Genomic DNA, 24,019 nt, shown 5'->3' with positions numbered 1-24,019 from the left:
TGCTCACGACGTAATGCCTCCAACATAATATGAAGATGTTGCTCATGCTCCTTTTCCGATTGAGAATATATTAAAATGTCATCAATAAAGACTATGACAAACCGGTCCAGATATTCCAAGAAAACTCGGTTCATCAGATCCATAAATGCGGCTGGAGCATTGGTGAGTCTGAATGACATCACCAAGAGTTCATAGTGTCCGTAGCGAGCACGGAAAGCTGTCTTCTGTACATCCTCGTCCCGTATTCTTAGCTGATGATACCCAGATCTTAAGTCAATCTTAGAGTACATGCAGGAGTTCTTCAACTGATCAAACAAATCATCAATACGCGGTAAAGGGTATTTGTTCTTAATTGTAACCGCATTCAACTGACGGTAATCAATGCACAACCTCATAAATCTGTCCTTCTTTCTCACAAATAGGACTGGGGCTCTCCATGGTGATGCACTAGGACAAATGAAACCCCAGTCCAATAGCTCATGTAGTTGGATCTCAAGTTCTTCCAATTCCTTCAGTGTCATACGATACGGTGCCTTAAACACTGGTGTCGTATCTGGAATCACCTCGATAGTAAACTGTACTTACCTATGAGATAGCAAGCCAGTAAGCTCGTTCAGAAACACATCCTGATAATCGCGGATGATTCGAACATCGAAAATACTAGAAACAGTATTTTTCTTTGTTTGCTTCAGGAATAGCAAATAACCTCAGCAACCTCCGTCTAACATCTTTTGTGCTTGTATTGCCAAAATAATGGATATTTCATCACTTTTGGTACCCATGAATTCCCATGCGGGTTGATCCGGAGGTTGGAAGGTAATCATTCTAGCTTGGCAATTCACCGTAGCATGATAAGTGACTAATCAATCCATACCCAGAATAATATCAAACTCTACCATCTCTAACACCTGGAGATCCACCGTAAGGGTATGACAGTCAAAATCCAACGGACATCCCTTAGTCTCCTGATTAGTAAAGATACTGCCGGACTACATGATCTAACCATAGGAACTCTCCTAATTTTTCTCAAATTCCTCGACTTCTCCACGTTTGTTTCCCGAATATATGCAACCAATCCCTGGGTGAACTGAAACATCCGATCACTATCCTGAGCTATAATTCAGAACTGAAATCCGGCGAGTCGAGAGAACTTCGTGTTATACTCCATGACAGAACGATCACCTTGCTTACAATTCAGAAACTCCTGGCGCCGCGCTAAACACAATGCCGCTGAGAAGTACTGTGCCTCGAAAGCCTCCCTGAATGATCGCCATAATATGTTCTGCTCTCCGAAAATCGTCCTCTGTGTTTTCCACCATGTGATAGCCTGATCACGGAGTTGGTAGATAGCTAATTCAGCTTTCTCTGTATCAGTACAAGCAATATAGTTGAAGGTATCTGTCAAACTTTCCAAGCAGGAACGCGTCACCCATGGGTCAGATCCCCCATGAAATAGGGTAAATCGATCGTTTACCGACTTTGCCAGCAACGACATCCTGCTCTTATCCATAATATTACTAGCAGTAGCCGATACCGGGTCCATCAGTGGTATCTCCTGAGTTCGAGAACCTTGTCCCACACCTGGAGGATTACGGATCTGCTCTCGACTATTCACAACATCCTCAGAAATCCCCAACTCTACAAACCTAGCAGGTCGTTTTCGTGGCCGACCACGTATTTGATTTTGTACAGCGGAATTAGTAAACAAACATATGGGACTCGCGAATTTTACTTGGTTCTTAACCTCCCAGGATTAGTACATCCAAGGTCTATGTATGGGAGGCGCCCGTCCATTAGTGGTCTCCTTTCCGAACCTTGTTCGGAGGCGGAGAAACCCGTCTTACAGTCCGATAAACAAGACAAATAAATTAAGAATAGAAAGGATAAGTAAGAAATAAAAATCAAACAGGTAGCCGCGGACCTGGAAGTCCGAGCGCCGCACACTCCTCCTGGACCTTCCCCGGTTGCACGTGCCTGGCCCCGTTCGCGTTCAGAAATATCACTTCTTGGAGAGGAGAACTTCTTAATTGATTTCCATCTGTGCACGTTCACCTTCTTTTATAGGGCACTCGAGTCGACTCCAATGGGATCTCGAGTCGACTCCACGTAGGTCTTCGATCCGCTTTCTCTGTGCTGCGATTATCCACTCTCCAGTCGATTGGAGTTTCCTTCCAGTCGACTGGTTTCCAGTTCCAGTCGACTAGATGGTTTGACTTTACTTTGTTAGCTACACTTACGTTTTCTTCATCTTGCTTCCAGTTCCTTGTTCCTGCAAGACAAGCATGCAAATATACAAACAATTCAAAGCCTTACATTGTGGCTCTAACTTCGGATTCCTACCGAAATCCTGGGTTAGTCTGACGCCCCTCGGTCCACCCAACCTACTAGGATTTCCTACTTAACCGCAACTAGGACTTTCTGTCTGGTGTCTGATCCTCTTGATTCAGACATGGGAGCACCCACTTCCTTTATTTTTAAGGTTCAACCCACATGGTTAGATCTGGATCATGACTCTTCTGGTGGTTAGTCCAGTGAAGAGCGGCCTCGCTCTGATACCACTTGTTAGAACCGATGAAATCAAAATATCTCTACAATACATGATATTGTCCACTTTGGGCCTAAGTCCTCATGGTTTTATTCTTGGGCTCAATCCAAAAAGGCCTCATGCCAATGAAGATATTTTTCATCCTTTTAAACCCATGATCTTTTCCGTGTATTTTAGATGTGGGACAATATTTGCACCCTTACAACCCAACAGAACCCTCCATATTTCTAAATCTCAAGTCTTATAAGAATTCTAGAGCAATGTGGGATTACTTGAAGAAAGTTTACAACCAAAACAATACAGCACGAAGATTTCAATTGGAACTTGAGTTGAGTTAACTCAGTTAAGGAAGTATGTCAATCCAAGAGTTTTATTCTTCCTTTGAGAATCTTTGGGCTAAGTACACTGATATTGTGTATGCAAGTGTACCTCTCGAAGGATTGTTTGTTATTCAAAGTGTACTTGAGACTAGTAAGCGTGATTATTTTTTAATGAAGTTAAGGATTTTGAAGCAATCAGGTCAAATATGATGAACAGAGAATCAGTTCCTTCGTTGGATATTTGTGGAGAGCTTTTTACGGAAGAACAACGGCTCATCACACAGGCAGTCATGGAGCAGAATGCTCAAAATTCTACTCCAATTCCCGTTGCCTACGCTGCTCAAGGGAGGTTTGACAACCCTAGATTTGATATGTGTCACGAGTAGGGTTGCAAATTAGAATTTATAGATTTATCGAAAACCCACAATAAATTCAAACAAACGAAGTATAGGGGACTCGAGTCGTATTTTTCCAAGGGATAGTAGAAAAGTTGTTTAACTCAAGCTTTTGTGTCGTTCTTTTTGGGTTTTCAATAAAAATGGGGGTTTTGGGGTTTTTAAATGAAATGCAAATTAAAATTAGCAAACAAATGAAGAATGCAATTCCCTAATTTAAAGATGAAGCTAATGAACCAAGGTATGTAAGCTCTAAAAATCACCAAGGTAATGAAGTAAAAGGCTGAACAGTTAATGCAATTCGGAGAAAATAAAACAAGGACAATACACAAACCATGCTCATGCAACAAATTGAAGTTCAAGGGAATAAATCTAATTACAATTCAATTATCCAAATTCAATTGACAACAGCTGAATCCATTAACCAATTAAACTCGAACAAACAGATACCTGCACAATACTGATACGAAACAGTGCACTATGAGGCTAACCTAATTCCTTAGCAAAGTGAAGCTAATTATTCCATTTAACTAACCACTCCCATTAGCTATCAACGACATCCATGCTTAAACCAATAATCCCTAACAAACTGATACGCGACAGCAAAAGATGGCACGGAACAGTGTAGACAGAAACCTAATTTATCAGAAACTGATCAAGAAATGCAAGCTAATGAAATAGATTAAATCCAAAAGAAAAACAACAACTAAACTTAGCATTAGAAACCAAAAAAACTCAAACAATTAGCAGTGATAGCCTAAAATGCAGTAAAAAGGAACAGGTAATCGAATGTTCAGAAATACAGAAAATGCATCCAGCCATTCTTCTTCCGATTGCTTCTCCTTAGCTTGGTGTCAAACAAGCTATTGAATCCAATTGGAATCTTCCACGCCGGTCTCTTGTGTGTTTTCTTGCTGCCCAAACCCAGAAAAACGTCGGAAAAACCCTCTCCGAACGAAAATCAGGCTGTGCAGACCTCTTTTCAGCTGGCAAAACGGGATTTCCGTCTTCTACGTGCTCCGATGATGCTTCTGTTAATACAAGGAAACTCCACGATCCTAGGAGAACCCCTCCGCGAACCGGGGGCTCGGATTGTACAACTGAACGCCGGAAAACGCGAAAACAGAGCTCAGCACCGCCGGTGAGACCCTCGCCGTCGCGCTAAATCCAGCCGCCGGAATATACCCAATCGGCCGGTGTTGGACTCTTCAAAGATCAAGGAGTGCAATGGAGGAAGTTTGGGTGGAAATGGGGTGCCCTGTGCTGCTACGTCGCCGAGCAGAGGAGCTGCGTCGGGGACGATCGCCACTGTTCATCGATTAAATCCCAGCTTATATACCGGCTGATTAATCTGATGATCTGGACCGTCCATTTTGAATCTGATGGTCAGGGCTTGATCTAGGGCTTTAGGGCAGTCTAGGGCTTCCAAAAATTTGAAGGATCTTGATCGGGCTTGATCTAGGTCATGTCCTCCATGTTGGCTTGATCAATTTGGGCAAATTGGCTCGATTTGACCACGATTGAGCTTGAACTTAATCTGATTTGAGCCCTAAAATCAAATAAACTCAATTAATGTAAAATTTGCCATAAAATTGCAGAAATTATAATCAAACCTTCAATTATACCACATGACAGAAATATAATCAAATCGATTCATTTAATAATTTATTTTCATGCAAAAACCCAAAAATGAATCGATTAAAATGCATACAAACCCTAACTCATCAAGGTCTAAAGGAGGAAGAGACATGACTAATGTCCAGTGCTATAGCTATAAAGGATTTGGGCACATTGTTACTAATTGTACTAAGAAATTTTGCAACTATTGTAAGAAACCAGGGCATATCATCAAAGATTGTTCCATTCGGCCTCCAAAGAAATCTGAAACAGCCTATAATGTCTCAGTTGGTTCCTCGAATACTCCTAATCCTGGTTAGCCTTCTATTACTCCTAAAATGGTCCAACAAATGATAATTTCTGCCCTTTCTGCTTTATGTTTTTCAGGTAACAAATATTCTAATTCTAAGCCATGGTATTTTGATTTTGCTGCTTCCAATCACATGACCAACACTCCCTTATTTTTATATAATGTTGAAAAATATAATGGAGATCTTCAGATTCATATTGCCGATGGTAATTCCTTACTCATAACAGCTGTTGGTGATCTCTCAGCCTCTTTAAATACTATATTTGTGTCTCCTAAGTTGTCCACTAATCTTCTATCTGTCGACCAATTAGTTGACAATAATTGTACTGTTCAATTCTCAAATTCTGGTTGTCTTGTGCAAGATCAAGTGTCCGGGAAGATAATCGTGACGGGACCTAAAGTGGGACGTCTTTTTTCTTTACTTCCATCTCCCTCTCCGGTGTCGAATTCTATTGCTTGTAATCTTGCTCAATGTGATAATCAGGTGTGGCATAGACACTTAGGACATCCTAATTCCCATGTACTTCAAGTCTTGCTTAAATCCGGTTTACTTGGAAATAAAAATTCGACTTCTTCTAATAATGATATTGTTGATTGTGCATCTTGCAAACTAGGTAAAAACAAAACACTTCCTTTTCCATTACATAAAACCTGCACAATTAAACTTTTTGAACTGGTACATAGTGATGTATGGCGTATTGCACCTGTAATTTCTCATGAACACTACAAATACTTTGTTACCTTCATTGATGACTTCACTTGCTTTACTTGGGTATATTTTCTTCGATCTACGAGTGAGGTTTTCTCTGTGTTTAAAGTATTTCTTGCTTTAGTTGAAACACAATTTTCTGCCAAAATCAAAATCTTGCAATCCGATTCAGGTGATGAATATATGTTAAATGAATTTCAATCTTTTCTTCAAAGTCATGGAATCAATCACAACGTTCTTGTCCTTTCACTCCACAACAAAACGGTGTGGCTGAAAGAAAGAATCGTCATCTTCTTGATGTTGTTCGTACTCTTCTAATTGAGTCTTGTGTTCCTTCTCATTTTTGGTGTGAGGCTTTGTCTACTGCTATTTATTTGATTAATAGATTACCATCTTCCAACTTAAATGATGATTCTCCATTTTTTCGTTTGTTTAGACATACACCAAATTATTCTAATCTTCACATTTTTGGATGTGTTTGTTTTGTTCACCTCCCTGCACATGAGAGAAATAAATTTACTGTTCAATCTATCAAGTGTGCTTTCTTAGGATATGCTGGAACCCAAAAAGGATTTCTTTGTTATGATCCTCATGCTCGACAAACTCGTGTCTCTAGGAATGTCATTTTTTTGAAAATCAATACTTCTTTAGTCGCATTTTTCTCAATCCAGACTCCCGAATTTTCCTCTCTATCTACTTTGCCGCATTTTTCTCAATCGCCAACACCAGTACAAAGGTTTAAACTTGGTTTTGTTTACCATAGGCGTACTACACCTGCATCTAATTCTTCTACAGGTCTCACTGAAGTTCCTTCACATCTTCCCATGGCATTTGATCCTATTCTACCCATATCTAATGATCCAAATCTTCTTCGAAGAAGTTCTAGACCTCGCAAACCTCCTGAAAGGTATGGTTTTTCAACTCCTGTGGCCATGTCCACTACCTTGTCTTCTATTTCTATTCCCACTTGTTATAAGCAAGCTATGGAACATGAGTGTTGGCAACAAGCAATGGAAGCAGAAATTTAAGCGCTTAAAGAGAATCATACTTGAGATATTGTTTCTTGTCCTCCAAATGTTAAGCTCATTGGTAGTAAGTGGATTTATACTGTAAAACTTAAGTCTGATGGCTCTCTAGATAGATATAAAGCTCGTTTGGTTGCTCTTGGCAATAAACAAGAATATGGCCTCAATTATGAAGAAACATTTGCATCAGTTGCTAAGATGACTACGGTGAGAACTATTCTTGCTATTGCATCCTCTCAATCTTGGTCTTTACATCAAATGGACGTAAAAAATGTCTTCCTAAATGAGGACCTTAAAGAAGAAATTTACATGAAACTTCCACCTGGTATGGAAATGATGGCTTCCCATGAAGTTTGCAAGCTAAAACGCTCTTTGTAGCAGGCACTTAGAGCTTGGTTTGAAAAATTTTGCAGTACTCTTCTCACTTTCTCTTTCACACAAAGTCAATATGATTCCTCACTCTTCTTTCACAAGACAACTACTGGAATGGTCTTTCTCTTAGTCTATGTTGATGATATTATCATCACCAACAATGACAAGGAACTGATAACTAAGCTTAAAGAAATGTTGCATAGTACATTTCAAATGAAAGATCTTGGGCGTCTCATATATTTTTTGGGACTGGAGGTTCATTCTTGATATCATGGTTTGTTCTTAAATCAACATAAATATATTCAAGATCTCATTGAGCTAGCTGATTTAAAGAATGCTACTGCTGTTGATATGCCAATGGAAGTGAATGTGAAATACCGAAAAGATGAAGGCGAGATTTTACCTGATCCATTTTTATACAGACAACTTGTTGGTAGTCTTATCTACCAAACAATTACAAGGCCCGATATCTCATATGTTGTTCATATAGTTAGTAAATTTATGCACTCACCTCGACATCTTCATCTTGTTGCAGTCCGTCGTATTATTCGATACTTAATTGGATCACCTAATCGTGGATTATTTTTTCTTAGAAAATCTGCTCTTCATTTAACTGCCTATAGTGATGCAGATTGGGCTGGATGCCCAGATACTAGAAAATCTACAACAGGGTGGTGCATTTTTCTTGGAGGTGCCTTGATTTCTTGGAAGTATAGGAAGCAGAATTGTGTCTCTAAATCTTCCACGGAGGCTGAATATAGGGCTATATCTGCTGTTTGTTCTGAAATTGTGTGGTTACGTGGTCTTCTTTCTGAACTTGGATTTTCTCCGACCAATCCTACTCCACTTCATGGTAATAATACTAGTGTTATTCATATAATTGCAAATCCAGTATATCATGAACGCACAAAGCATATAGAGGTGGACTGTCATTTTATCAGAGAGGCATTTACAAAGGGTGTTATCACTCTCCCTCATCTTACTACTGATCTTCAAATAGCAGATGTCTTTACAAAAGTGTTGACACGCCAACGACACATGTTTCTAAGTAGCAAATTGATGCTGATTAACTTATCCACATCAATTTGAGGGGGGGGGGGGGGGGGGTGTCAATATATTCATCTTTCCTTTCTTTTTTAGTTGCATATCCCTTAATTTCCTCCTCAAGATCCTCCTCAAGATCCCTTGATTTCCTCTTGAAGGTATTTATTATTCTTGTTGCAATTACTGCCGTAAATTTTCTTATAATAGGTCTAAGATTAAGGGATCTGATTATGTTTACTATTTCAGACCCTAAGATCAAGGAATGTATTGATGTATATATATTGTAATTCTCTTAATGAAAGACATACGATTTTTTCTAGAATTTCTTCTTTGTTTTGTCACCTTTTTCCTCTTTCTTTCCTTGTATATCCTTTTTATTAATATTTTGGTGGACTTGATTTCACATGCTATCTTTTATAACAAGCTGCCTTAATTTTGATATTTTAGACAGAAATTAATTTCACTCTTCTAGATGTTAGAGTCAACTTCCTATAGATCTGTGTTTACATATTGATAGGTTTGTTGTGTTATATTATTCAGAATTTACAAGGATGGTGGAATCATACCTCCAGACAATTCTCTGGATCATGCAGCTAATTTTTATCGCATGCTTGGTTTTTGATGATCTCAAAATGCTTGAGTTGATGAGACTTTATGTAACAATCCACAGGTGACTAATCTGTTTAATTGCTCAAATTTATGTTGGTGTTTCTTGTGATTTCTCTTTATATTAACATTGTGATTTATATAATTCTCAGTGATCATGAGGGTGGGAATGTTAGTGCTCACACTGCTCATCTGGTAAATGAGAGCATTATTATTTATTACTTTTCTCTGATATTCAACACTAAAGATAAATATTAACTTTGACATCTTGTCCGATTGTTATATCTACACGATCCTTTCCCTTACAAATCATTCTTAAGCATTCAGGTGGGCATTGCTCTTCCAGATCCTACCTATCATTTGCAGCTGTGTTGAATGGTGTAGCTGGACCTCTTTATGGCTTAGCCAATCAGGTACTTATATTTGTACGATCGTAGAGAGCGCTAGAGGGGGTGGGTGAATAGCGCTATCTTTTAGCATTTTCCCGATTTTCGTAAATTCGCTGAATATTTTCGTTCGTTCATAAATTAGAGAATGTTGCAGCGGAAAACAAGAGTCACAAACATAATAAGAAGAACACAATCCTTTTTTACTTGGTTCACAACCACAAACTGTTATTCCAAGGCCCACGATCTTTGATCGTCTACATATGGGCAATCCACTAATTAACTCCTTCTTTACGGAGAGGAGTTGTAACGATTTACAAAACAGAATTACGATAAAATCTTTATCGTAAAAATTAAATGCATACAATAAATCATTATCCAAATCGGAGAATGAGATGAAGCTTGCGGTGCGAACTCCAGCATTACAACGACTTCTAAGGTGATCCTTTGTGCGCAGACTGCCGTCGGGTTGCTATGGAATGCTTTGAATTGATGTACAGAAGCTTTCTGTCAACGTTCTTTTATAAGGCTTTCCGGGCGCTTGGATTCCCCTTCCGGGCGCCTCCACGACGTCTGCCGATCCGCCATCGACGCTGCTGATCCGACACTTTCAGTCGACTGGATTCCCTTTCCAGGCAACTCCGTGCTAACGTGGAAGTTCTGGATGAACTTTGACTGCCGCTGCGATTATCCGAACCATAGTCACCTAGATTCTGGACCTCCGGTCGCCTGGATTCAGGATAGAGTAGCCCAGAGTCAAAATTCTCGCCTCTCCAATCTGCATTACAAGTTAGTTCAAAAACCAAAATAACAGAATTGGATTAACAGTTTTCAAATTGTTAAATGGTCTTAACTTCAAGTTTCCAGTGAAACCCTGAGTTAGACCGATGCCTACTATTCCACTTCGGGAACGCGTCCTTACCCACTCCACTTGGGAGAATTTACCTGATTTGCCAACAAGTTCTCCAGACTTGTTGGACTTCCTGCTTAGCCATGATTCTCGACCCCCGGGATTTGCTACTAGGCTACCGGTCCACCTGACCGTCTAGACTTCCACCAAGTCTCCAGACTTGTTGGACTTCCTGCTTAGCCATGATTCTCGACCCCCAGGATTTGCTACTAGGCTACCGGTCCACCTGACCGTCTAGACTTCCACCAAGCATCTGGTCCTCCTAACTTAGCTGGATTTCTGCCATGTTTTCCGGTCCTCCTGACCTGCCTGGACTTGCACCTGGTGCACTTGATCTTGCTAAAACTTCTGTCTGATCCTCCAAACCAGGACTTGCCTTTGCCTAGCCGCAACTAGGACTTACTTTGCCTAGCCTCAACTAGAACTTTTTCGTGCTCCCTGCACACTAGATAAGCTGGTCAGTACACAACACACACTTAATTTGAACCTCGTGCCATCATCAAAACTAAGGTTCGATCATCTAGTACTTCCTGCACCAATAATATTGTCTTCTTCATCGTATATATATACCATTTATTTCACTACAATATTTGCAGTACTGTAGTTTTTTTTTTTTTTGTACAAGTGAATGCTGAAAAATACCATAGTCAATTGCTTTATGTTAGTAGTTAGTAGTTGTTATCTGTTATGATTCTTATCATCTTGAAAAGAAGTCTGTGGCTTCACTTTTTCTTTTTGGTTATTGTGCAGGAAGTTCTATTGATTGAATCTCTTGTAAAAAGAGTGTGGAGAGGATATCACTACAGATCAATTGAAGGACTATATATGTCTGGAAAACCTTGAAAAGTGGCAAGGTACTACAATATATGAGTGATGGATTGGAAAAGGCACAAGTTTAATTGTCTCATTGCGAAGGGAATATAATGCCTTGACCGTTTTTTATAATTTGTTGGATGTTGTCTTGGATTGACGATTTAAATAGTGTTTCTGTTCTGAATTTCAATTCCTATGCTACAGGCCATGGAGTGTTATGAAAGACAGATCCAAGATATACTTGCCAAAGAGAATTTGCTCTGAAGCATTTGCCAGATGATCCACTTTTTAAGCTGGTTAATCCGTTAAACTTTTCTGTCATTGATTTTGCTAGAAAAAAGGATTGGAACAAAATTGAGCCATCTTCCTGTGAAATTTCATTTGTAGGTTTCAAAATTGTATGAAGTTGTTCCTCCTATACTCACTGAGCTAGGCAAGGTAATGTTATAAGCATCTCATCGTTCCTACTTGATTAGCAAGATTTTTTTTAAAATGATTTTTGCTTGCAGGTTAAGAATCCATGGCCCAACAATGTTGATGCTCATAAGAATCCATGGAGTCCTGCTGAAGTATTTTGGTTTATTAGAAGCACGGCAAGCTTTTGTCAAACGATTCATTACTTTGTAAGTTTCTGGTAAACATCATCGACAATATCAGTATCCTTCAGTTGATTCGCAGCTTAGATGCACCCTATTGAAATTCATTGCATTTTCGAGTTTAATAGCGAACAGTACGTGTGAAATGACAAAAGTTTGAAAATTTTAGGGCCATTTTAAAGATTTTGGGGCCTATTGTTAATCTTTCCGGTATTTGATCTTTTTAGGTATTACACTGTTTTATTTGGTATATCAAGAAGCATTGGTATAGGCTCTCATGTGAGTCCATCTCTCTATCTCCATAAAATGATTATAAGACTTGTGCACCATTTAAACCCCCTAAATATTTGGTGTTTATGTAGGTTATATGGGGCTGAGCCGTCGGATTATTGTAGAGCAGATTTGTTGAAATGGACAAGGATCGAATTTTAACGAAGTCGAGGAATGCCCTCCCTCGTAGTGGTCAACTATACCTTCTCAATTTACCTTTTCATAGATGATCATGTGGCCGACTATGTGAGACCGTTGAAGTGGTGAAGTTCATCTTTTGTTGAAGGGTCGTCGGATTATCACTCGAGTGGCCAAAGAGTGTGACAATGGAGTGGCTCGAAAGCTCCTGTAAGAAACCGATAATCAATTAATCTGTTTTTTCCCAATGTTTTATTTATTATTTTAGGTGGATCAGAGGACGTTAATAATACAAGATATCTCCTGCTGATCAATCTGATGCTTCTTTGATGAATGAAGAGAAAGCTCTATATGACTACTGATGCGGGGAGTCGAGGCAGGTGATGTGGCTCCTCTATGAGTCTTCCCAAGGTCAAAGTTAAGGTCAAGGTGTCACCTGCGGCTTTTGTCTCGTCTCGGCCTGCAGTGATCATCTATGAAATTTTACCCACAATGAGCTAGTGGATCATTAATTTACTGATAATGATGGTGAATAATAGCCAAGTTCATCACATAACAACTCATTAAATTGGGCTATAGTGGGCTGTAGCCCAGCCCTCTGGAATAATTGGGCTATAGTGGGCGCCCAGCCCTCTTTTTAGGTTAAGTTTTTTTGTTCGCCTTTTTAAACCCGCTCGAGCCCCGTTGCGATTCCCGAGCTGAGTACCGCCGCCATGGACGTTGATGCGGCCACCAATGCCGCCATCGCTGCCGCAGCCGCCGCCGGCGCCAACGCCTCCGCAACCTCAGCTGCCGGGTCCGTGACGGCCGCCGCCGCCGCCAAAGCCTCCGCAACCTCAGCTGCCGGGTCCGTGACGGCCGCCGCCGCCGCCATCGCAGCCGCCTCCGCCATCGCCGGCGGTAGCGACCCCGATGCCATCGCCTCCGTTTGCATAGCCGCCAACGCAGCCGCAGCCGCCGCCGCTTCAATCATGGATGTCGTCTTCTTCGCCTGGGTCCCCGCCGGCCGCGGCCGCGACCGAGGCCGAGGCCGAGGCCGTCCCCCCCTCGTCCGCGGCCGTCATGGCATCGGGGTCGCTACCGCCGGCGATGGCGGAGGCGGCTGCGATGGCGGCGGCCGTCACGGACCCGGCAGCTGAGGTTGCGGAGGCTTTGGCGGCGGCGGCGGTCGTCACGGACCCGGCAGCTGAGGTTGCGGAGGCGTTGGCGCCGGCGGCGGCTGCGGCAGCGATGGCGGCATTGGTGGCCGCATCAACGTCCATGGCGGCGGTACTCAGCTCGGGAATCGCAACGGGGCTCGAGCGGGTTTAAAAAGGCGAACAAAAAAACTTAACCTAAAAAGAGGGCTGGGCGCCCACTATAGCCCAATTATTCCAGAGGGCTGGGCTACAGCCCACTATAGCCCAATTTAATGAGTTGTTATGTGATGAACTTGGCTATTATTCACCATCATTATCAGTAAATTAATGATCCACTAGCTCATTGTGGGTAAAATTTCATAGATGATCACTGCAGGCCGAGACGAGACAAAAGCCGCAGGTGACACCTTGACCTTAACTTTGACCTTGGGAAGACTCATAGAGGAGCCACATCACCTGCCTCGACTCCCCGCATCAGTAGTCATATAGAGCTTTCTCTTCATTCATCAAAGAAGCATCAGATTGATCAGCAGGAGATATCTTGTATTATTAACGTCCTCTGATCCACCTAAAATAATAAATAAAACATTGGGAAAAAACAGATTAATTGATTATCGGTTTCTTACAGGAGCTTTCGAGCCACTCCATTGTCACACTCTTTGGCCACTCGAGTGATAATTTGTTGAAGGGTCGTCGGATTATCACTCGAGTGGCCAAAGAGTGTGACAATGGAGTGGCTCGAAAGCTCCTGTAAGAAACCGATAATCAATTAATCTGTTTTTTCCCAATGTTTTATTTATTATTTTAGGTGGATCAGAGGACGTTAATAATACAAGATATCTCCTGCTGATCAATCTGATGCTTCTTTGATGAATGAAGAGAAAGCTCTATATGACTACTGATGCGGGGAGTCGAGGCAGGTGATGTGGCTCCTCTATGAGTCTTCCCAAGGTCAAAGTTAAGGTCAAGGTGTCACCTGCGGCTTTTGTCTCGTCTCGGCCTGCAGTGATCATCTATGAAATTTTACCCACAATGAGCTAGTGGATCATTAATTTACTGATAATGATGGTGAATAATAGCCAAGTTCATCACATAACAACTCATTAAATTGGGCTATAGTGGGCTGTAGCCCAGCCCTCTGGAATAATTGGGCTATAGTGGGCGCCCAGCCCTCTTTTTAGGTTAAGTTTTTTTGTTCGCCTTTTTAAACCCGCTCGAGCCCCGTTGCGATTCCCGAGCTGAGTACCGCCGCCATGGACGTTGATGCGGCCACCAATGCCGCCATCGCTGCCGCTAACGCTGCCGCAGCCGCCGCCGGCGCCAACGCCTCTACAACCTCAGCTGTCGGGTCCGTGACGGCCGCCGCCATCGCAGCCGCCTCCGCCATCGCCGGCGGTAGCGACCCCGATGCCATCGCCTCCGTTTGCATAGCCGCCAACGCAGCCGCAGCCGCCGCCGCTTCAATCATGGATGTCGTCTTCTTCGCCTGGGTCCCCGCCGGCCGCGGCCGAGGCCGAGGCCGTCCCCCCCGATGCCATGACGGCCGCGGACGAGGGGGGGACGGCCTCGGCCTCGGCCGCGGCCGGCGGGGACCCAGGCGAAGAAGACGACATCCATGATTGAAGCGGCGGCGGCTGCGGCTGCGTTGGCGGCTATGCAAACGGAGGCGATGGCATCGGGGTCGCTACCGCCGGCGATGGAGGAGGCGGCTGCGATGGCGGCGGCCGTCACGGACCCGGCAGCTGAGGTTGCGGAGGCTTTGGCGGCGGCGGCGGCCGTCACGGACCCGGCAGCTGAGAATGCGCAGGCGTTGGCGCCGGCGGCTGCGGCAGCGTTAGCGGCAGCGATGGCGGCATTGGTGGCCGCATCAACGTCCATGGCGGCGGTACTCAGCTCGGGAATCGCAATGGGGCTCGAGCGGGTTTAAAAAGGCGAACAAAAAAACTTAACCTAAAAAGAGGGCTGGGCGCCCACTATAGCCCAATTATTCCAGAGGGCTGGGCTACAGCCCACTATAGCCCAATTTAATGAGTTGTTATGTGATGAACTTGGCTATTATTCACCATCATTATCAGTAAATTAATGATCCACTAGCTCATTGTGGGTAAAATTTCATAGATGATCACTGCAGGCCGAGACGAGACAAAAGCCGCAGGTGACACCTTGACCTTAACTTTGACCTTGGAAGACTCATAGAGGAGCCACATCACCTGCCTCGACTCCCCGCATCAGTAGTCATATAGAGCTTTCTCTTCATTCATCAAAGAAGCATCAGATTGATCAGCAGGAGATATCTTGTATTATTAACGTCCTCTGATCCACCTAAAATAATAAATAAAATATTGGGAAAAAACAGATTAATTGATTATCAGTTTCTTACAGGAGCTTTCGAGCCACTCCATTGTCACACTCTTTGGCCACTCGAGTGATAATCCGGCGACCCTTCAACAAAAGATGAACTTCGTTGCCAAAGAATGTGACAATGGAGTGGCTCGAAAGCTCCTGTAAGAAACCGATAATCAATTAATCTATTTTTTCCCAATGTTTTATTTATTATTTTAGGTGGATCAGAGGACGTTAATAATACAAGATATCTCCTGCTGATCAATCTGATGCTTCTTTGATGAATGAAGAGAAAGCTCTATATGACTACTGATGCGGGGAGTCGAGGCAGGTGATGTGGCTCCTCTATGAGTCTTCCCAAGGTCAAAGTTAAGGTCAAGGTGTCACCTGCGGCTTTTGTCTCGTGTCGGCCTGCAGTGATCATCTATGAAATTTTTACCCACAATGAGCTAGTGGATCATTAATTTACTGATAATGATGGTGAATAATAGCCAAGTTCATCACATAACAACTCATTAAATTGGGCTATAGTGGGCTGTAGCCCAGCCCTCTGGAATAATTGGGCTATAGTGGGCGCCCAGCCCTCTTTTTAGGTTAAGTTTTTTTGTTCGCCTTTTTAAACCCGCTCGAGCCCCGTTGCGATTCCCGAGCTGAGTACCGTCGCCATGGACGTTGATGCGGCCACCAATGCCGCCATCGCTGCCGCTAACGCTGCCGCAGCCGCCGCCGGCGCCAACGCCTCTGCAACCTCAGCTGCCGGGTCCGTGACGGCCGCCGCCATCGCAGCCGCCTCCGCCATCGCCGGCGGTAGCGACCCCGATGCCATCGCCTCCGTTTGCATAGCCGCCAACGCAGCCGCAGCCGCCGCCGCTTCAATCATGGATGTCGTCTTCTTCGCCTGGGTCCCCGCCGGCCGCGGCCGCGGCCGAGGCCGAGGCCGTCCCCCCCGATGCCATGACGGCCGCGGACGAGGGGGACGGCCTCGGCCTCGGCCTCGGCCGCGGCCGGCGGGGACCCAGGCGAAGAAGACGACATCCATGATTGAAGCGGCGGCGGCTGCGGCTGCGTTGGCGGCTATGCAAACGGAGGCGATGGCATCGGGGTCGCTACCGCCGGCGATGGAGGAGGCGGCTGCGATGGCGGCGGCCGTCACGGACCCGGCAGCTGAGGTTGCGGAGGCTTTGGCGGCGGCGGCGGCCGTCACGGACCCGCGTTGGCGGCCGCGCGGCGGCTGCGGCAGCGTTAGCGGCAGCGATGGCGGCATTGGTGGCCGCATCAACGTCCATGGCGGTGGTACTCAGCTCGGGAATCGCAACGGGGCTCGAGCGGGTTTAAAAAGGCGAACAAAAAAACTTAACCTAAAAAGAGGCTGGGCGCCCACTATAGCCCAATTATTCCAGAGGGCTGGGCTACAGCCCACTATAGCCCAATTTAATGAGTTGTTATGTGATAAACTTGGCTATTATTCACCATCATTATCAGTAAATTAATGATCCACTAGCTCATTGTGGGTAAAATTTCATAGATGATCACTGCAGGCCGAGACGAGACAAAAGCCGCAGGTGACACCTTGACCTTAACTTTGACCTTGGGAAGACTCATAGAGGAGCCACATCACCTGCCTCGACTCCCCGCATCAGTAGTCATATAGAGCTTTCTCTTCATTCATCAAAGAAGCATCAGATTGATCAGCAGGAGATATCTTGTATTATTAACGTCCTCTGATCCACCTAAAATAATAAATAAAATATTGGGAAAAAACAGATTAATTGATTATCAGTTTCTTACAGGAGCTTTCGAGCCACTCCATTGTCACACTCTTTGGCCACTCGAGTGATAATCCGACGACCCTTCAACAAAAGATGAACTTCGTTGCCAAAGAATGTGACAATGGAGTGGCTCGAAAGCTCCTGTAAGAAACCGATAATCAATTAATCTGTTTTTTCCCAATGTTTTATTTATTATTTTAGGTGGATCAGAGGACGTTAATAATACAAGATATCTCCTGCTGATCAATCTGATGCTTCTTTGACGAATGAAGAGAAAGCTCTATATGACTACTGATGCGGGGAGTCGAGGCAGGTGATGTGGCTCCTCTATGAGTCTTCCCAAGGTCAAAGTTAAGGTCAAGGTGTCACCTGCGGCTTTTGTCTCGTCTCGGCCTGCAGTGATCATCTATGAAATTTTTACCCACAATGAGCTAGTGGATCATTAATTTACTGATAATGATGGTGAATAATAGCCAAGTTCATCACATAACAACTCATTAAATTGGGCTATAGTGGGCTGTAGCCCAGCCCTCTGGAATAATTGGGCTATAGTGGGCGCCCAGCCCTCTTTTTAGGTTAAGTTTTTTTGTTCGCCTTTTTAAACCCGCTCGAGCCCCGTTGCGATTCCCGAGCTGAGTACCGCCGCCATGGACGTTGATGCGGGCACCAATGCCGCCATCGCTGCCGCTAACGCTGCCGCAGCCGCCGCCGGCGCCAACGCCTCTACACGACCGCCGCCGCCGCCACCTCAGCTGCCGGGTCCGTGACGGCCGCCGCCATCGCAGCCGCCTCCGCCATCGCCGGCGGTAGCGACCCCGATGCCATCGCCTCCGTTTGCATAGCCGCCAACGCAGCCGCAGCCGCCGCCGCTTCAATCATGGATGTCGTCTTCTTCGCCTGGGTCCCCGCCGGCCGCGGCCGAGGCCGAGGCCGAGCCCGTCCCCCCCCCGTCGTCCGATGGCCGCGGCACGGGGGGACGGCGGCCTCGGCCTCGGCCGCGGCCGGCGGGGACCCAGGCGAAGAAGACGACATCCATGATTGAAGCGGCGGCGGCTGCGGCTGCGTTGGCGGCTATGCAAACGGAGGCGATGGCATCGGGGTCGCTACCGCCGGCGATGGAGGAGGCGGCTGCGATGGCGGCGGCCGTCACGGACCCGGCAGCTGAGGTTGCGGAGGCTTTGGCGGCGGCGGCGGCCGTTGGACCCGGCAGCTGAGAATGCGCAGGCGTTGGCGCCGGCTGCGGCAGCGTTAGCGGCAGCGATGGCGGCATTGGTGGCCGCATCAACGTCCATGGCGGCGGTACTCAGCTCGGGAATCGCAACGGGGCTCGAGCGGGTTTAAAAAGGCGAACAAAAAAACTTAACCTAAAAAGAGGGCTGGGCGCCCACTATAGCCCAATTATTCCAGAGGGCTGGGCTACAGCCCACTATAGCCCAATTTAATGAGTTGTTATGTGATGAACTTGGCTATTATTCACCATCATTATCAGTAAATTAATGATCCACTAGCTCATTGTGGGTAAAATTTCATAGATGATCACTGCAGGCCGAGACGAGACAAAAGCCGCAGGTGACACCTTAACTTTGACCTTGGGAAGACTCATAGAGGAGCCACATCACCTGCCTCGACTCCCCGCATCAGTAGTCATATAGAGCTTTCTCTTCATTCATCAAAGAAGCATCAGATTGATCAGCAGGAGATATCTTGTATTATTAACGTCCTCTGATCCACCTAAAATAATAAATAAAATATTGGGAAAAAACAGATTAATTGATTATCAGTTTCTTACAGGAGCTTTCGAGCCACTCCATTGTCACACTCTTTGGCCACTCGAGTGATAATCCGGCGACCCATCAACAAAAGATGAACTTCGTTGCCAAAGAATGTGACAATGGAGTGGCTCGAAAGCTCCTGTAAGAAACCGATAATCAATTAATCTGTTTTTTCCCAATGTTTTATTTATTATTTTAGGTGGATCAGAGGACGTTAATAATACAAGATATCTCCTGCTGATCAATCTGATGCTTCTTTGATGAATGAAGAGAAAGCTCTATATGACTACTGATGCGGGGAGTCGAGGCAGGTGATGTGGCTCCTCTATGAGTCTTCCCAAGGTCAAAGTTAAGGTCAAGGTGTCACCTGCGGCTTTTGTCTCGTCTCGGCCTGCAGTGATCATCTATGAAATTTTACCCACAATGAGCTAGTGGATCATTAATTTACTGATAATGATGGTGAATAATAGCCAAGTTCATCACATAACAACTCATTAAATTGGGCTATAGTGGGCTGTAGCCCAGCCCTCTGGAATAATTGGGCTATAGTGGGCGCCCAGCCCTCTTTTTAGGTTAAGTTTTTTTGTTCGCCTTTTTAAACCCGCTCGAGCCCCGTTGCGATTCCCGAGCTGAGTACCGTCGCCATGGACGTTGATGCGGCCACCAATGCCGCCATCGCTGCCGCTAACGCTGCCGCAGCCGCCGCCGGCGCCAACGCCGCAACCTCACCTGCCGGGTCCGTGACGGCCGCCGCCGTGCCAACGCCTCCGCAACCTCAGCTGCCGGGTCCGTGACGGCCGCCGCCGCCGCCAGCCGCCTCCCTCCCATCGCCGGCGGTAGCGACCCCGATGCCATCGCCTCCGTTTGCATAGCCGCCAACGCAGCCGCAGCCGCCGCCGCTTCAATCATGGATGTCGTCTTCTTCGCCTGGGTCCCCGCCGGCCGCGGCCGCGGCCGAGGCCGAGGCCGTCCCCCCTCGTCCGCGGCCGTCGGATCGGGGGGGACGACCTCGGCCTCGGCCGCGGCCGCGGCCGGCGGGGACCCAGGCGAAGAAGACGACATCCATGATTGAAGCGGCGGCGGCTGCGGCTGCGTTGGCGGCTATGCAAACGGAGGCGATGGCATCGGGGTCGCTACCGCCGGCGATGGCGGAGGCGGCTGCGATGGCGGCGGCCGTCACGGACCCGGCAGCTGAGGTTGCGGAGGCTTTGGCGGCGGCGGCGGCCGTCACGGACCCGGCAGCTGAGGTTGCGGAGGCGTTGGCGCCGGCGGCGGCTGCGGCAGCGTTAGCGGCAGCGATGGCGGCATTGGTGGCCGCATCAACGTCCATGGCGGCGGTACTCAGCTCGGGAATCGCAACGGGGCTCGAGCGGGTTTAAAAAGGCGAACAAAAAAACTTAACCTAAAAAGAGGGTTGGGCGCCCACTATAGCCCAATTATTCCAGAGGGCTGGGCTACAGCCCACTATAGCCCAATTTAATGAGTTGTTATGTGATGAACTTGGCTATTATTCACCATCATTATCAGTAAATTAATGATCCACTAGCTCATTGTGGGTAAAATTTCATAGATGATCACTGCAGGCCGAGACGAGACAAAAGCCGCAGGTGACACCTTGACCTTAACTTTGACCTTGGGAAGACTCATAGAGGAGCCACATCACCTGCCTCAACTCCCCGCATCAGTAGTCATATAGAGCTTTCTCTTCATTCATCAAAGAAGCATCAGATTGATCAGCAGGAGATATCTTGTATTATTAACGTCCTCTGATCCACCTAAAATAATAAATAAAATCAGAGGACGTTAATAATACAAGATATCTCCTGCTGATCAATCTGATGCTTCTTTGATGAATGAAGAGAAAGCTCTATATGACTACTGATGCGGGGAGTCGAGGCAGGTGATGTGGCTCCTCTATGAGTCTTCCCAAGATCAAAGTTAAGGTCAAGGTGTCACCTGCGGCTTTTGTCTCGTCTCGGCCTGCAGTGATCATCTATGAAATTTTTACCCACAATGAGCTAGTGGATCATTAATTTACTGATAATGATGGTGAATAATAGCCAAGTTCATCACATAACAACTCATTAAATTGGGCTATAGTGGGCTGTAGCCCAGCCCTCTGGAATAATTGGGCTATAGTGGGCGCCCAGCCCTCTTTTTAGGTTAAGTTTTTTTGTTCGCCTTTTTAAACCCGCTCGAGCCCCGTTGCGATTCCCGAGCTGAGTACCGTCGCCATGGACGTTGATGCGGCACCAATGCCGCCATCGCTGCCGCTAACGCTGCCGCAGCCGCCGCCGGCGCCAACGCCTCTGTAACCTCAGCTGCCGGGTCCGTGACGGCCGCCGCCATCGCAGCCGCCTCCGCCATCGCCGGCGGTAGCGACCCCGATGCCATCGCCTCCGTTTGCATAGCCGCCAACGCAGCCGCAGCCGCCGCCGCTTCGATCGTCGATGTCGTCTTCTTCGCCTGGGTCCCTGCCGGCCGCGGCCGCGGCCGAGGCCGAGGCCGTCCCCCCCTCGTCCGCGGCCGTCATGGCATCGGGGGGACGGCCTCGGCCTCGGCCGCGGCCGCGGCCGGCGGGGACCCAGGCGAAGAAGACGACATCCATGATTGAAGCGGCGGCGGCTGCGGCTGCGTTGGCGGCTATGCAAACGGAGGCGATGGCATCGGGGTCGCTACCGCCGGCGATGGAGGAGGCGGCTGCGATGGCGGCGGCCGTCACGGACCCGGCAGCTGAGGTTGCGGAGGCTTTGGCGGCGGCGGCGGCCGTCACGGACCCGGCAGCTGAGAATGCGCAGGCGTTGGCGCCGGCGGCGGCTGCGGCAGCGTTAGCGGCAGCGATGGCGGCATTGGTGGCCGCATCAACGTCCATGGCGGTGGTCAGAGCGATCAGCAGGAGATATCTTGTATTATTAACGTCCTCTGATCCACCTAAAATAATAAATAAAACATTGGGAAAAAACAGATTAATTGATTATCGGTTTCTTACAGGAGCTTTCGAGCCACTCCATTGTCACACTCTTTGGCCACTCGAGTGATAATCCGACGACCCTTCAACAAAAGATGAACTTCACCACTTCAACGGTCTCACATAGTCGGCCACATGATCATCTATGAAAAGGTAAATTGAGAAGGTATAGTTGACCACTACGAGGGAGGGCATTCCTCGACTTCGTTAAAATTCGATCCTTGTCCATTTCAACAAATCTGCTCTACAATAATCCGACGGCTCAGCCCCATATAACCTACATAAACACCAAATATTTAGGGGGTTTAAATGGTGCACAAGTTTTATAATCATTTTATGGAGATAGAGAGATGGACTCACATGAGAGCCTATACCAATGCTTCTTGATATACCAAGAAGCTTATATGAGATTGAGCTGTCGGATTGCTGCAGGACAGATTTACTGAAGTGGACAAGGATCGAATTTCGACAAAGTCGAGGCAATGTCCTCCTTCGTAGGGGTGAATTGTACCTTTCCGATTTACCTCTTCACATATGATCGTGTGATCGACCATGTGGGATCGTTGAGATGGCGGATATCACCTTTTACTGAAGAGTCATCGGATTATCACTCGAGCGGTCAAAGAGTGTGACAATGGAGTGGCTCGAAAGCTACTGTAAGAAACCAATAATCAATTAATCTGTTTTTTCCCAATGTTTTATTTATTATTTTAGGTGGTCCTCTTGACTTCTTTGATGAAATGAAGAGAAAGCTCTATATGACTACCAAAAAGATCCAAAGGCAAAAGCACAAAAAAGATGGTCAGTTTCTGTGTGTATGTTTAGAGGGGGAATTGGGGAGGAGGTGAGGGAAGAGAAAGAAGGAAACTTTGAATCTTGTTGGAAAAAGAGTGAGAACCCATGAAGAGGAAGATTAAGGGAAAAGAAATTTTAATTATTTTTTATTTTAATTTTATTCCTGTTTTAATATATTAATCTAATTAAAATTACTTAAGTTTATAATCCATTGACCTCCAAAATTACACGACACGTTTTCATCTATGAAGATCTTAAGCTGTTGAAAGTAAATTCCAATGTTTTTTTCTAACATTGAAATCCTTTTTTTTAATGAGCTTAAACTTCATTCAAATTATCGAGCTATGTATTTGAACTTATTTAATTGTTTAAAATTTTTTATATTTTTTAATTTATTTAATTATTTAAAATTTTTATATTTTTAAATATATTTAGTTGATTAATAAATTTGATATTATAAACTTTTTTATTATTCATACTTCTTTATATACTTATAAATTTGATAAAAAATTTATTGATGCATATAATTTATAAATTTTATTGTGAAAACATATTAAATATAAATATATTCATATGGTTTGATTAGTTATTTAAACCCGTTCATTTAATTGACCTTAACGTATATTAAACAAATCACCAGTGCTACTGTCATCTGTTAAAAAGGCTTACTAGCTATCTGCAAAATCTTGGATACTAGAAAATCTTCAAGAGTATATTTAATTCCATTTATACTGGGAAAAAAAGCAAACTATTTCTGTAAGAAAGGTTATTTTGAGTATTTTATATTCAATTTTAAGAACTTTAGTTTTTCTGTTACAGAGAAATTCATAACTAACAAAACTAAAGTTATACAAACAAGGAATGCTTCTTGCAACCTCAGAGATGCTATATCATTATGAGAAACTTTCAGATGCTACAAGTCAATAAGATGCCATTGTGACCCTGGGACACAAACTGTCCCACAAATGGTGCCCCAATAATCCAGAAAATAACTGAACATGGCCAAATAAGTGAATAAGATACAAGGTTTGGCAAGATCTATAATTTAGAGAAGCTGTTATCGCGCTCATAGGATGAATAAGAGCTCATCAGAAACCGATCATTGCTTTTACCACTTTGAAGAACATTCTTACGATGCAAAGGAATTCTTCAACTTCTCCCATTCATTAGGCCCGTC

General features: G+C 45.3%; 2 pseudogenes; both read left to right on the top strand.

Annotated features, from left to right (window-relative positions):
- The first annotated feature begins 1,431 nt into the window (after window positions 1-1,431).
- On the top strand, window positions 1,432-7,299 carry LOC141812141 (uncharacterized; annotated as a pseudogene).
- Window positions 7,300-7,650: 351 nt separating this feature from the next.
- Window positions 7,651-12,289, top strand: LOC141812140 (citrate synthase, mitochondrial-like; annotated as a pseudogene).
- Window positions 12,290-24,019: the final 11,730 nt, after the last annotated feature.

The sequence above is a fragment of the Curcuma longa genome, chromosome 18, assembly GCF_044706935.1.
Source record: "Curcuma longa cultivar G26 ecotype Majalengka, Jawa Barat chromosome 18, ITB_CL_G26_1.1, whole genome shotgun sequence".
In the NCBI taxonomy this organism is placed as follows: Eukaryota; Viridiplantae; Streptophyta; class Magnoliopsida; order Zingiberales; family Zingiberaceae; genus Curcuma; species Curcuma longa.
The sequence above is the reverse complement of the archived record's forward strand: the minus strand, read 5'-3'. Positions and strand labels throughout refer to the sequence as shown.